Genomic DNA, 15,532 nt, shown 5'->3' with positions numbered 1-15,532 from the left:
TTCCTTTCTGATGTTTCCAAGCTTGCCTTTGCAGCTCCAGCAACTGAGGTATGACTGAGTCTGGAGGCTCGTCATCTGACTCAGACTCAGCAGATTTCTGGCTTCCAGCAGTTCTCCGAGTGCCAGAAACCTGGCAAGTCCCTGCCGCCGCCTGCTGTGGATCAGACAGTGCGATGTGCTCACTAGATTATGATCCCGAGGCTACTCTAGAGCTGGGTCCCACTGAGGTGTCTGTCTCTGCTCTGGTGGAGGGTGTGGGTGAGTGCTGTGATGAGTCTCCAACGAGGATATTATCAGATTCTTCTTCCGAGGTGTCTTCTGGGCTTGAGTCCAGGACCTGGGTCATGGACCCCCTCGGTTGCTTCCCAGATGTGCCTGCAAAAACAAGGAGGGATAATTAGGACAGAACAAGGGAACTGACTCATGGCATGGTTGTCTGATGGATGTTGCACTGCTGGATCTTCACTTGGTTGAGCACTGCCAACCTCACCGTCAGCACAGGAACGGTCCAGATCATCTCCGACCAGCTGGGTGACTCTATTTTCAAAGCCTGTTAGCACCTTGATGTCAGGCATTCCTCCACCAGTCTGTGACCTCTCCCTTTTGTTGTGTTCCAGCTTATCCTGCATGAATAGAGATGGAGAAACTACAAGCAGGACGCCTGCCAGGCCAGATGATAAGGATGCCTTCTAAGTGTGGGTGGTGATTGGTCCATGGGCGGGATGAGGACACGATCTGCTGGGAAGATGATGGTGTGTGTGTGAGAGAGTGAATGGTGATGTCCCATGAGCTAGCAGTGAGTGAGATCCCTATAGATATGTGATGGGCCTGTGTGTGTGTGAGTTGAGAGTGATGAGAAAAATGACTTACCTTGGCAGGACAGAGGAGATCATTCATCTTCTTTTGGCACTGGGTGCATGTCCCCTATTGCACTGACCACTGCTGCCACTGCCTCCCATGAAGGATTTGTCACTTTGTTTGCTGGTCTTCGTCCAGACCGAGGGTAGAGGACTTTGTGTCGGGCCTCCACTGCATCCAGTAGGCTCTTGAGGGAGGCGTCGCTAAATTTTGGGGCAGCATGTTTCCTCCCTTTGGCACTGAGCTGCCTCAGGGAGATTGAAGTGCTTTTGAAATAAATAAATAAATGGAATGAAAATTTAATGAAACATGTCCCATCTCATGTGACATGGGACATATTTTTATATTTCAGAAATTTTTAAAATTCAATTTGTCAAAGCTTTAGGAAACCTCATCCCGCTCAAAACCCTCCTGCAGTTATTCTTCTTCATTTTCCTTGATCTTTGCAGCATTTAGAACTGTTGATCCCACCATCCACCTGTAACACATTTCCTCCATTCATCTTAGTGGACTGCCTTCATTTTGTTTCATGCTTACTCCTCAGATCATAACACAAGCAGCTTCAGTAAGCTTTCCATCTCACCCCTGTGCCATTACCTCTGGAGCCCCCCCTCCAAAGTTCTCACCTGATAGTATTTGTTGACTTTATTGATGCATTTTCTGTAGAAATATCATAACAAAACATTAAAAAAATGTTTTCTGCAGTAGACTGACATTTTCCTCCAGGTAACTGGCACATAAGAACTGGTTAGCTCAAACAGTATGAGTGTGGTGCTACACCGACAGTGCCGTTCAGTCCCCTTACTAGCTGAGGTAGTTCTTGGGGCCTCTTCCACATGCCTCCACATGGCAAAAGGCTACTAGAAATGGAGATGTGTGATGAACCATGATAGGCAGCCTTCATATAACCGAGGACGCTATATGACGAGATAGAGAACTGACAGTGACATGTCCAAGTCCAACAGGAGGCCGAGTCAATTTTGAAGATAGACCTTGTTACCATGGTGATGAGGGGTACATGTGGGCCTTGTTACCATGGGGATGAGGGGTGCATGTGGGCCTTGTTACCATGGGGATGAGGGATGCATGTGGGAAAACAGCATCCAGGGGCTACCTCCTGGCTTTGGACTGTTGCAGTTTCCAATGGTCCAGTCAGATTCCTGACAAAGAAAGGTAGATCCACAGGATGAAGTCTTATTCAGGAAGATGAGGAACCTGGTGTGTAATAACAGCTGGTGTTATTTTTGTGAAATCTATAGAAATGCAGATTCCCCCCCAACCCAACAAAATTAAGATGAAATTTACCTTCTGACTCCTCCTTGACTAGGCCGTAATTTGAACCTGTGAAGTGAGAGTAATGCAGGCTTCCATCTAGTAATTTCCTAAATTTACAACATGCATCTTACGTACGTTATAGTTTATGGTGATTTGAACCACAAGTATAAATAAATTGAGATGATGGAACAAAGCGGGCATCTTAAGAGCTTAGTCATATCTTAAATACTGTGAAACATTTGATGCAAAATGACATTCAAGTGTCCTAATTCTATTTTTACATTACACCATGCCTCAGTTGTTGCCAAGCAAGATTCCATAGCTCTTAAGCAACTTTCACAAGGATTTAGAGATGTTGGGTAACTATCTGTTTTGAAAAATATTGGTATGTTGCTTTACTCTTATTATTGGAGGTTTAATGTTTTATAAATTGAACAGAAGTGCCATAGTGCACAAATGTAAACAGATAAACAATTTGAAAATACCAGTTGCAGTTTGTTTCTTGTCATCATTAGGTTCCATTTGCAATAAATCTACACCTGTGGAACTGGATGAGTGTGTGTAGCCTCTCTTATCACTTCCAGCAGTTTCACCTTTCCCTATCTGAGGTCCTGCAATCTGGCTTCTGTGCCTTCCAGAATTATTCTTTGGGTTAAAGGGTTAAGTTATAAAGACAAATGTATAAACCTAATTTATATTCCTTTGAGTTTTTAAGACTTAGGCATGAACTAATTGAGATATTTAAAATGGTGAAAGGATTCGATTATGTTGATTCAGAGAAAGTATTTTTCCGGTGGAGAACCCAAAATAACCCAAAATAATCATCTCTAATACACCTTAAACTCCACCCTTGATTCCTGCTTTTTCATCAAATATGTTACAATTCAACAATATTATCTGTCAGCATGGGGTCAGCATTCTAATGTAAGTGCTGAAGGGACTGAACTTCATACCACTTGGAACACATTCATTTCAAAGACTGTGGCAATAAAAACTTCTAGAGTCATAATTTCATAGGCATAAAAAGGTTAAATTGAAGCTATCCTCACTGGTTCATATCAGCACCTCAACTTCTTCAACCTGTCCAGTGACACCTCAGACTAAATCCAAGCTAATCTTGGTAACCTGCCCGGCCATACATAGAATCTCCTTTCTCTCATCCAATCTTCAACATAGAGCACCACGTTTCATCTCCAAAACACTGGCCACTTTTACTCGATCTTTCCCTCACCGCTGCAGAAAATACCTCAATTTTTGACTTTCATTTTTTCCTTTGATTTCTGCTGCATGTTTAAAGTTTTGCCTTAGATATTCCCTCAAGTTAGGGTTGCTGACTCTGGCTGGAGTTCCCAGAATTTTCATCACGTGAATTCCCATCTCCAAATGTTCCATCCAGTCAAACAAGCTTTTTCACATCTCCGATATTTTTACGCCAGACTGGACTTGCAATGGGCAGCAGAAACAGTGCAGAGCATAGAGGCAGGTCCTTCCCATCTCAGGGCCCATGAAAGGCCCACCTCTGCTGCCATCTTGGTGTTGTCAGAATTGGAGGAAGTTTTTTTGAAGAACTCATCAATAGCACTGGAGCTGTTGGCTCCATTTTGACCTGTGAGCACTTACTGTCATTGTTGGTGTCATTGCTGGCTAATAGCCTGTTGCCCCTATGGAAGTTGACCCAGTATTAAGAAACTCTCAGTAAATTCCTAACCATTGCATGGTCTATTGATGTCCTGCTGCTCCCTGTGAAGACCCAGCTCTGAGGAGCCTGCTAGCCCAGTCTTTGTCTACACTCCCCTGCAAATGAACATGCAGCAGCTCACAGCACAGTTGGGCAAGTGGGCATAGCAACCCAGCTCAGGGGCCACACTCCACACTCGGGCCTCAATGACACGGATCCCTCTCCCTACAACCTCAACAGAGGAAGGCAACTACTGAGCACTCCCAAGGCTTGTCTGCCCCTCCAGGAGATCTGGCCCCTTAGAACATTGCCACACAGCGTCAACACATGCCATGCTGGCACTCGCACAGCAAAAGTGAGGCCAGCAAGCCTATACATGGAGAATACGACACCGGTATCCAGACCGCAAAACACCAACACCTCGCTATCATAGCATTGTGATGTACTCAACACACTTACTGACCAATGTCCTTCATACGTCCTGATACCAGGATGGCTGAACCAAGAAGCAGCCAGAAGAGCTGAGACACGCCAGCTCCACACTTCAACAACCGTGGCTGATACATGATGGTGCAGACGGTCAGTGACAGGAGAGACATCCTATACCCAGCAGACTGCAAGATGTCCCCAATCATGACCAAGAGGGCATAGATTCAGATTGCAAAGGTGGTAAGTGCCTGGAGGGAGCACCAATGAATCTGGGTGCAGTGCAGCAAGAGGTCCAGTGACTTGCTGCACTCAGGCAGGGTGAATGAGAGGTCCAGCTATTCGGTGATCCCTTGGATTGCAGCATGCAGAGCATCTGGGGGACACAAGGCACATGCTGCTCTGCAACTTTGGAGGTGTTTGTGCCAAGGTCACTGGCATAGTGCCAGTGCTAATGGGTAAAGCTGCCAAAGAGGGGATGCTGTTTCAAAGCAGGTGGAGGAGTTTCCTTTCTCTGCGGCAGTGCACTGCCTCATCTCCCTCTATCCTCGCAGGAGAAATGGGCAAACAAAGGGCCACAAAAGGCATTTGCAGCAATAGTCCAGTGGTGATTGTCATGGTGATAGATCTTGTGAATTGGTCATGTTGGTGGGAGTGGGGTGGAGGCATGTGTTGGAAGGTGAAAGGGTGGCACTGAACCTGCTAGGAAAGTCTAGTCTGACAGCATGCCAAGCACTGGGTGTAGAGGACATACTTGTCAATGAGAAATGTTGACATGTCCAGACCTTCTTCTCATTAGCTTCTATTGTGTCTCACAAAGGTCCCAGGGTTCTGACCGCACCCTCAGGAGAAAGCAAGAAGAGGGAAACCTGTCCGTGGAAGCATCACACCACACTAACTCATCAGGCCCCAGCACAGATCTGTATAGCTCAGAGGGTCCATGCCCAGTTTCAGAGTCAGGGGTACTGGGTGAGGAGCACCGCACGAGTGTGCAGGAGAAGGTGTCTGAGGGAGAGGCATTTGTGGGCAGTCCCCCTTGGAGAGGGGTGGACAGTCACAGTGATCTCTGCAGGGCAATGAGGTAGGGCCTCAGGAGTCACAGTTTGGGGCACAGCAGCAGCAGATATCTGGCCATCTGTCATAGTTCCCTGAGGCACTGAGAGCTCATGAGCTGCGAATGGAGGAGTTATGGAGCAGATGAGTTTGATCATGTCGCAGAAATTCCAATGCGTGAGCTTCACCAATGAGAAAGTGGCCAACCTCATGGAGAGCCACATCCAGCAGCACATGGAGTGTGTATAGGAGCAGCACGATGTCCTGCACAGGGACATTACAGCTCTCTCTGTAACCTGGACCAGTCAGGTTAGACCTGAGTGCTGAGGGTTATGTGCAATATGTGAAGAGCTGCAAAACCAGAGCAGGACACTCTCACAGGCGGCCCAGTAATGGCTGGAGGGGATGCCCGCTGCGGCCCAGCAGCAAATCCCTTTAAGCCAGTGGGACAGCACACCAAGGGCTGAGGATGTTCCAGGAGAAGATGAGGGTTTTATGCAGAATAAGAGAATCTCACCACCCTCAGTTTCCTCAGGCTATCTGACAGGGGCAGCATCAGTGATCCAGGACCTATTGATTACGGCTGCTTCTGCAGAGATATAAGCAGCACAGTCACAGGAAGGGCTCCAACATGTCCCTGCACAACAATGCTGACCACCATGGTCCGCACAGCCTCATATCTGAAGACACAAACAGGCTTCCTCCACTCACTCTGAGGCAAAAAGAAAAGCTCTGCATAGGAGTGTGCAAGTTCATAGGACACTGTGTCACCTTGAGCACTGAGTGGATCACTGCAGTATGTTATAGCATGGATTCCTCTCCACATCTCCGGGCCCGACCTGCACCATGTCTCTGTGGTTCACCCTGTGGTTCAACTTCCTCTGCCTCCGAGTCTCCTGTCTCTTTTCTCCATGTCCCTCCTCCTCTGATGACGATGATGATGATATGAGGCCTTCCTCATGTTCTGCCTTTTCAAGTGCCATGTTGTGCAGCATGCAGCACATGATGACCATTCAGGAGACCCTGGCAGGCAAGAATTGTAGGGCTCCACCAGAGTGGTCAAAGCATCAAAACCTCGTAAGTGTTCTGGTGTGCAGGTGGCTCTTGTTGTATCCGCGCTGGACCTTGAGGATCTTTCTGTGGAGTTAGAAGTTAGAGGGTAATCCTTATCATCCAGAATCCATCCATGTACCTGTTGGGTGGGGCAGAAGAAGCCTTGACTCGTGGACTATCAAGAAATCATGGCAGCTTCCTGGAAAGCATACATAGTATGCGGGAGATTCTTCCAATGGTCACAGGCCAGCTGGACATTGGTAGAATGGTATCCCTTTCTATTAATGAATCTGTCTGGTGTCTCCATGGGTACCTTTGTGGCAATATGGGGGCAGTCTATGATGCCTTGGATCCAGGGGAATCTGGCTATAGATGTGAAACCCATCCCATCTGCGCTTGTGAGGCTGCAGGAAGCTGATGAAGTCAATGACCCTTGTGAAGAAAGCATCCGTGATGGTATGGATGCAGTGGTCAGCAGCCACCTGCGTCTGCCAGAGGCCAACAGCAGGGCCCTGAAATGAACCCGAGGTGATGGAGTTGAGGGCCATGGTAATTTCAGTGCTACTGCCAGGGCCTGTAGATGGGTGATTCTAGAGGAAAATTTATCATTAAGGGGGGCACAGAGGTCTGTTGTTACCTCCCTCGACAGTCAAAGTCTCTTCCTGCGCTGGCACTCAGGCATCTCCAGGTGAGCCTGTTGTAATACATATGGAGCTCAGGTATTCTCAGATACTTCTTCTCTGTGCTGGCTGCCTTTTGCTGCCTGGAGACATGCAAGGCTGCTGCTGCTGCTGCTGGTGCTGCTGGTCTGTCTGAATGGCCTGTGGGTGTGAGGGAACTGCACCCATGTCCAGTGGCAGAATTCCTCTCTTGGAGTACAGAAGCTTGGTTGATGCCCTGTCGGTTGCAGAATTGTGTCCAGGCTCTGCTTGTTCAGGGACCACATCACTGTCTCCTCCCCCCTCCCTGGTGCAAATCCTCGACTTTTGAGGGTTTTCAGGTTGAGGTACTGCAAAAGTTTCCTTTCTTGCATACTGCTCAGAGCTTTCCTGCACTTCCGACAGGCTTCCTGCTGTGTTCCCAAGTGCACTGAACTGGCAAGGTTTATACAGACTTCTGAAGCCTCCACTGCATCCCTCAAAATTTCAGCAGTCATTTCTATGGTGCGCCTGACGTTCCTCGCTGCAGGTTTCAGCTCAAGACCTGCCCCCTTTCCCATGGCCAAGAAAATGACGACATCTGAAACAGGGGTGGGAATTCTAGACCCAGGCCCCTCAACGCCTTTTTTATTGCCAGTCCAACATGATTTGGCCCCATGTCAGACAGCAAAATCCTGCACTTTGTTTCGAAAATTCTTGCCCAAAGCTGCTTGCATTTATTTGTATTTTGCTGGTTCTGTTCCTTATGCTTTATCTTTTGCCCTGTAATTCAAAAGTAAAAGGCTAAAAAATGTATTTTTAAAAGTGTATTCTTTGTATTCACTCATGGGATCTGACCATCACTGGCTATGTCACCCTTTGTTGCCCATCCCTAGTTGCCCTCGAGAAGGTGGTGGTGAGCTGCCTTCTTGAACCGCTGCAGTCCATGTGGTGTAGGTACACCCACAGTGCTGTTAGGAAGGAAGCTCCAGGATTTTGAAGCAGTAGCAGTGAAGCAATGGTGATATAGTTCCAGCTCGGTGAGGGGTGTGGGTTAGAGAGAAACTTGGAGGTGATGGTGAACCCATCCGTCTGCTATCCTTATTCTTCTAGTTGATTGAGGTTATGGATTTGGAAGACACAGTCGAAGGAGGCTTCATGAGTTGCTGGAGTGCCTCTTGTAGATGGTACATACTACAGCCATGTGCACTAGTGGTGGAATGAGTCAATGTTTAAGTTGGTTGATTGGGGGCCAATCTAGCAGCCTGTTTTTCCTCTTGAGTGTTGTCGGAGTTACACATGTCCAGCTAGGCAAATGGAGCATAGTCCATCCTCTTGACTTGTGTCCTGTTGATAGCTTTGGGGAGTCAGGAGATGAGCTATTCACCGCAGAATTTCCAAACTCTTGAGGTGTTCTTAGAATCATAGAATAGTTACGTCAAAGACGCAAGCAACTCATCCTGCTGTGTCCATACCAGCTTTCTGTGAGAGCAATCAGCTAGTCGCAACCTCCCGCCTTTTCCTTGTAGATCTGCAATCTTTTTTTTTTCAGATAATTACCCAATTCTCTTCCGAAAACCATGATTGAAGGACTAAACTCTCAGACAGCACAGTCCGGATCCTCAATATTCACTGCGTCAAAGGTTTTTCCTCATGCCACCACTGCTTCTTTCACCAATCACCTTAAACTGGTGCCCTCGAGTTCTCGATCCTTCTGATAATGGGAACAATTTTTCCTCATCTGCTAATCTGCTATGCCCAGATCCCTCATGATTTTGAACACCTCTCTCCTCTCAACCTTCTCTTTTCCAAGGATACAGCCCCAGCTTTTCCAATCTATCCATGTAACTGAAGTCCCTTATCTCAGGAACCATTCTTGTAAATCCTTTTTGCACCCCCTCTAATGTCTTCATATCCTTCCTAAAGTGCAGTGCCCAGAAGCGGACACAATACTCCAGTTGAGGTTGAATCAGTATTTTATAAACCTGAAAGTTTATCATAACTTCCTTGCTTTTGTACTCCATGCCCACGATCCTGTATCGTTTATTAACTGCTTTCTCAACCTGCCTTGCCCTTCAATGATTTGTGCACATATACTTTCAGGTCCCTGTGCTCCTGCACCCACTTTTGAATTTTACCCTTTATTTTATATTGCCTCTTTTTGTTCTTCCTACCAAAGTGAATCACTTCACATGCACTCCTCTGCATTAAATGTTGCCTGCCACTTGGCCACCCATCCCAACAGTCTGTTCCTCACAGTTCACAATGCTTCCAAGTTTTGTGTCAGCTGCAAATTTTGAAATTTTGCCCTGTATACCCAAGCCTAGGTGATTAATAGATATCAGAAAAAGCAGGGTTCCTAATACTGGTCGCTGGGAAACCTCACTATATACCTTCCTCCAGTCCAAAAAAAAAACTACTGTTCACCACTATTCTCTGTTTCCTGTCACTAAGCCAATTTATATCCAGGCTGCTGCTTTTATTCCATGGGCTCTAACTTTGCTGACAAATCTGTTATGTGGCACTTTATCAAATGCCTTTTATAAGCCCATGTACACCACATCAATTACATTCCCTTCATCAATCTTTTTGTTACTCCACCAAAAACTCATGCCAATTAGTTAAACATGATTTTCTTTTATTGTTCATTCACTTGGGCTTCGCTGGCTGGGCCAGCATTTATTGCCCATCCCCAGTTGCTCTTGAGAAGGTGGTGGTGAGCTGCCTTCTTGAACCGATGCAGTCCATATGGTGTAGATACACCCACAATTCTGTTAGGAAAGAAGTTCCAGGATTTTGACCCAGCGGCAGTGAAGGAATGGCAATATATTTCCAAGTCAGGATGGTGAGCGACTTGGAGGGGAACTTCCAGGTGATGGTGCTCCCATCTATCTGCTGCCCTTGTCCTTCTAGATGGTAGTGATCCTGGGTTTGGAAGGTGTTGTCTAAGGAGCCTTGGTGAATTCCTACAGTGCATCTTGTAGATGGTACACACCGCTGTTACTGTGCATCGGTGGTGAAGGGAGTGAATGTTTGTGGATGTGGCGCCAATCAAGCAGGCTGCTTTGTCCTGGACGGTGTCCAGCTTCTTGAGTGTTGTAGGAGCTGCGCTCAGCCAGGCAAGTGGGTAGTATTCCACCACATTCCTGACTTGTGCCTTGTAGATGGTGGACAGGCTTTGGGGAGTCAGGAGGTGAGTTAATTCATTGCACGATTCCTAGCCTCTGACCTGCTCTTGCAGTCACAGTATTTATATGGCTAGTCCAGTTCAGTTTCTGATCAATGGTAACCCCCAGGATGTTGATAGTGGGAGATTCAGTGATGGTAATGTCATTGAACATGAAGGGGCAATGGTTGGATTCTCTCTTGTTGGAGATGATCATTGCCTGGCACTTGTGTGGTGTGAATGTTACTTGCCACTTATCTGCCCAAGCCTGGATATTGCCCAGGTCTTGCTGCATTTGGGCATGGACTGCTTCAGTATCTGAGAAGTCGCGAATGGTGCTGAACATTGTGCAATCATCAGCGAACGTCCCCACTTCGGACCTTATGATGGAGGCAAGGCCATTGATGAAGCAGGTGAAGATGGTTGGGCCGAGGATTCTACCCTGAGGAACTCCTGCAGTGATGTCCTGGAGCTGAGATGACTGACCTCCAGCAACCACAACCATCTTCCTTTGTGCTAGGTATGACTCCAACGAGTAGAGAGTTTTCCCCTGATCCCCATTGACTTCAGTTTTGCTAGGGCTGCTTGATGCCACACTCGGTCAAATGCTGCCTTGATGTCAAGGGCAGTCACTCTCATCTCACCTCGGGAGTTCAGCTCTTTTGTCTATGTTTGAACCAAGGCTGTAATGAGGTCAAGAGCTGAGTGGCACTGGCGGAACCCAAACTGGGCATCAGTGAGCAGGTTATTGCGAAGCAAGTGCTGCTTGGTAGCACTGTTGATGACTCCTTCCATTACTTTACTGATGATGGATGGTAGACTGTAGATAGTAGAACTCTGCTCCCTGGGTCACCATGATCGATTGATTGGGCCCTTCCTGATCCTAAGTGAACCCGCAGGTTGGTGCTGCATTTTCAGTTACATCGTACAGGCAAACAAAAGTATCCCCTCTTCAAGCGCGTCCAGACAAACCCAGGCCTACTCAAGTAATCCCGATCACTTATGCCATGTACCTAGGGTGTTGGTCATAATGTGACACATGGGCCTGACTTGCTACTCCAATGTTTTAGGCTCTAAAAAGAGGATTAGGTTTCTCCCCTTTTAGGACAGGATAATACTGAACCAACCTGTAGAAACACGCTCTGGGAGGCTTCTTAGTCAAACAAAACAAACTTTATTTACACAAGAGCTTCCGTGGCTGCTTGTATCCAGCCAGCCCCTCATACAGCCATCTTTTTCTCCGAAACCCCTCCCTAGAATTTATTCCCCACGCTAGCCATACATTGGTTGAACAAATCACGTGACCCCTAATCAGCTGAACTGATCTTAAAGGGACCGTCTTCACACAACCCTAGCATGCCCACGTTACTGTTCCCCAGATGGCACGAGTGCCCTGATTTTACAGATGTCGGTGCTAAGTTGATAAGTGGACATAGCCCTGAGATGTTTATCAGTGACCCAGCAAGGCAATCTCCCTTCCACAATCCTCCAAACGAGCCTGTTCCACCAACTAAGAACCATACGTTGTGCAAGCATCATTTTCCACATCTTCCACAGAGGCATTTTTATTCTCTTTTAGAATTTCATTCATGCGGTGGGCATGCCTTTACAATGTCTCCACCACACCTTGCAACTGAACAGTCATAATTTCGTCTTCCTCTAATTCATCATGTTCCACATCATTCATTTCACTTAATATCTTCCTTAACCTATCTCTAACAGTTTTTACCGATTCATCTAAAGTGGCTAAACCTAAACTATCCACAAATGATGCCCCAGTGTTAAATATGGTTGTCACATCATTAATCAAGCTACATCATACCTGCCAATGCGATTGAGATTTTGTTTGATTCCCTGAACCCTCATACAGACTAACACGTTCATCCTCATCAATCGCAGTGCCAGGACGCTCTCAGAATTCCCTCAAAACTTGATGCAGCATTCAATTCTGCAGTTCACGTGTTTAATGTTTACACCATGAAGGTAAGCCCATATTCGTGAAATTAATCATTATTGGCACTACAACATGGTGCTTATCATGATATAGTACCATTCGTGTGGGAATGGCAACCAGACCATTCTTTGGTCCCGGCGTATGGCAAGGGCATCCTACAGCCTTTGGATTAATCTTGATCTTATTAGCAAAGGGAGTGAGCTTCCTTGTGACCTTTAATGTTACAGCCGAAACATTTCCCCCTTTTCCAGGTGCACATATCTGAGGGGTGCATGTCCCTTCCTTAGTAAGGTGGTACCATGCAATGCTGAGTGGGTGCACTTCTCCCATCCCAACAATGACAAAGATATCCCTTTCACAGCTGCATTCCCAAACCATCCTGACTGAAGCTGGAGCCCAACCCAGGCCTCACCTCCTACACACGTATAGCCCCCCTCATCACGTTCCCCCCACCACCGAGGCCAACACAACCTGACCTCCATTTGGGACTCTGACTTGGTAGGAGAAGTGTGTGGATTCCAGGGGTCCCCTATCTGTGCCCATCCATTTTCTTTTCTCCTCATAAAACAGACTGTATTATTTTTCTTCATCGTCCTTTTAGATGGATCACAAATAATGTACACCCCTTTCCCTTCTTGAACTTTCCAAACTGTATTGTGCTGTTGAAGGCATACTATATTTTGCAATTTCCCAGGAACTCCCCGTTATAATCTCCCTTCTTATGCCCCACCAATTTGCCCTGCCCCTCCCTTGTGTTCCCGATGTATCCCTCTGCCTCAACTCTCGGGTTTTCAGTGGGATGGATATGATAAATCACTGACTCTGTGTTATCCTTATCGTCCTTATTATCTTGAAGCACTAATGTCTTGCCCAGGCACAGGTTGCCAGTCATGAATCCCAGGATCATCACCATTAGCACTGTCTTCATGAGTCTGTAGAAAGAGGAAAAAAAAACACAAACCCTGCTCTATGAGCAGATTTGGTCACAGGTGTATTATAACTATATACAATTGAACTTAATGGTACATGAAATTAGGATCCTATCTGGGTTTCCTGTCCCTGTTACTCCTTCTCAGGGGTGTCTCTGTCTTGGGGATGGTGGCCCCCAGACGCCACAATGTTAGGATCTCCAGTCTCCACCTGGAAAAAGTTTTCTAAAGTCCAGCTGTCATCATCTGGATTGTCGTTTATGGGAGCGTCATCTCTCATAACCCCCTTATGTGGGATTGGGGCTTCATTACTCTCCCACATGATTGGATCACAGGGTCTCAGAGAGGTGATTTCGCCAGAACCGTTAGACTTCTGTCCGATGTTTGTGGCCAGGTAAAGTTTCATCTGAATGATGTGAAACCACTTAACCTGCTTGGGCAGCTTGACTGTATACACCATAGGGCTAGCTTTGTCCACTATAGAGTATGGTCCCTTGTAGTGTGGATCAAACACTCCCACTCTAGCATAATTTTGGACCACGATGTGATCTCCCACACCCCATGTTCAAGAAAATATGTCGGTGACTGTGATCTATAGTTATTGTGGTGTTCCAATATAGGAAACATAATGTCTGCCACAATTCAACTGTAAATTTATCTTTGGTCACTTCCCCAATCTGTGTCTCAGTAAGGGTGGGCACCGGTATATGCAACGGCATTCTCCTCTGATGCCCAGTGACCAGTTCATGAGGGACATAACCAGTCCCTTTGGGTTTTGTACCTCGGTTACCCATGAGTATCAGTGGGAGGACCGAAATGGGGTGAGGTCCTGAGCGAGGAAATCTTTATGCATAGCGCTTTTGAGGGTACGGTTCATAGGTTCCACAATACCTGAAGACTAGAGATTATGTGCATCGTGCCATTTACTTTCAATCCCTAATAGTTTTAAAGTAGCGTGAATTACCCATCCTGTGAAGTGGCTGCCCTGATCTGACTCCACCACCTGCAGTAGCCCCCATCGAGAAAACACCTCCCTAACTAGGATCTTGGCTGTCCACAATGCAGAGGCCGCCTTACAGGGAAAAGCATCCACTCACTTGGTGAAATTGTCCACTAGAGAAAGACCTTTCTTTGTGGTGGGTAGGGGCCCAATGAAGTCAATCTGGACATGCTGCCAAGTCCCTCTACATGCCTAGAATGACCCATAGAAACCTTGTGATGCTGAGGGTCAGGACCAAACAGGCTTTATAGTGATTGTCAACATCCTGGTGAATTCCGGAGCACCAAGCCACAGACTTGATCCATTCCCAGGTAGTCTCAGGTCCGGGGTGACCTGCTTCTGGACCCCCATGAAATAGACTAATAATCTCCTGATGATATCCCTTGGGAAAACCCATCTATATAAATAACATCCCTTCCCTTAGCTGGGAAGGGTCCTACCGCTGGGGAATTGTCTAGTTTGGCCTGAATAACTGCCCTCAGAACTATATCCTTCATCTGTAAATCTTTCAAGTTGGGTGGGAGTGGGATCTCAGCAGGTGTACTGTGAGTAACTGCCATTACCATTCCTGACTGATAGGGTTCCCAAGGTGTCCCTTTACAGCTCCCCTTTTGGCTAGTTCATCTGCCTTCTTATTCCCCTCCCACCTAGGCTGGCTTTTGGAATGAACCGTAACCTCGTGGATGTAATATTCACCATCCCCTTTCCCAACCACTTGGAGAATAGACTTCAGCAAAGGCGCACTGACTAAGAGTTGACCGTCTGGCAACATGAGACCTCAAGATTGACAAAAATTCAGTCATAGCATTGCAAGTAAACATTGAGACGGTATAGGAGGTAGGAAATTCCTGAGGGTGGGTAACCACATAGGTGACAGCAGTCAGTTCAGACTGTTGGGCCCCGAGGCAGGACAGTAATTTTAGAGTCAATGCCCTGGAGGGGTTCACAGATCCCACAGCCCATTGTCCCTTCTCCTTGTTCTACAAAACTAGACCCATCCACAAAAACATCTCTCCTATTGGGTTTATTCCTGCCCAGAACTCCCCTTCAATCACCCAGACCCCCTCTACGGTGCAGGTAAGGGACTCCACTGGATACCTGAGGTTAGCTGCCAGCCGAGGCTCCTCAGTGCCTTTATCTTCCGGATGGTGCTCAGCAACAAATCTGTCCACCTGTCCACTAGTGCACTGGAGATCGTCCCATCTTTGATGCACCTTTCCAGTGATAGCCTGGTGGGTATGTGATGGGTGGTCACTGTCACTGCCTGAGTGCCTGCATAGACAGCGAAATGTATCACTGCCCAGAAGGTGGCTAGCATATGGCACTCACACACTGAATATTCCTTCTCTACCTCTGTGTGGACTGTGGACACGTACACTACTGGCCGCTAGAGGTCATGCATCTCCTGCATCAAAACTGCGCTTAGGCTGGTGACGCTGGCAGCCACCACCAGGGTGATTTCCCGACTTGGTCAAGCATACCCAGTGCAAGGGCTGACTGTA

This window comes from Cetorhinus maximus, chromosome 7, assembly GCF_964194155.1.
Source record: "Cetorhinus maximus chromosome 7, sCetMax3.hap1.1, whole genome shotgun sequence".
NCBI classification, from domain to species: Eukaryota; Metazoa; Chordata; class Chondrichthyes; order Lamniformes; family Cetorhinidae; genus Cetorhinus; species Cetorhinus maximus.
This window is presented reverse-complemented; position numbering follows the sequence as displayed.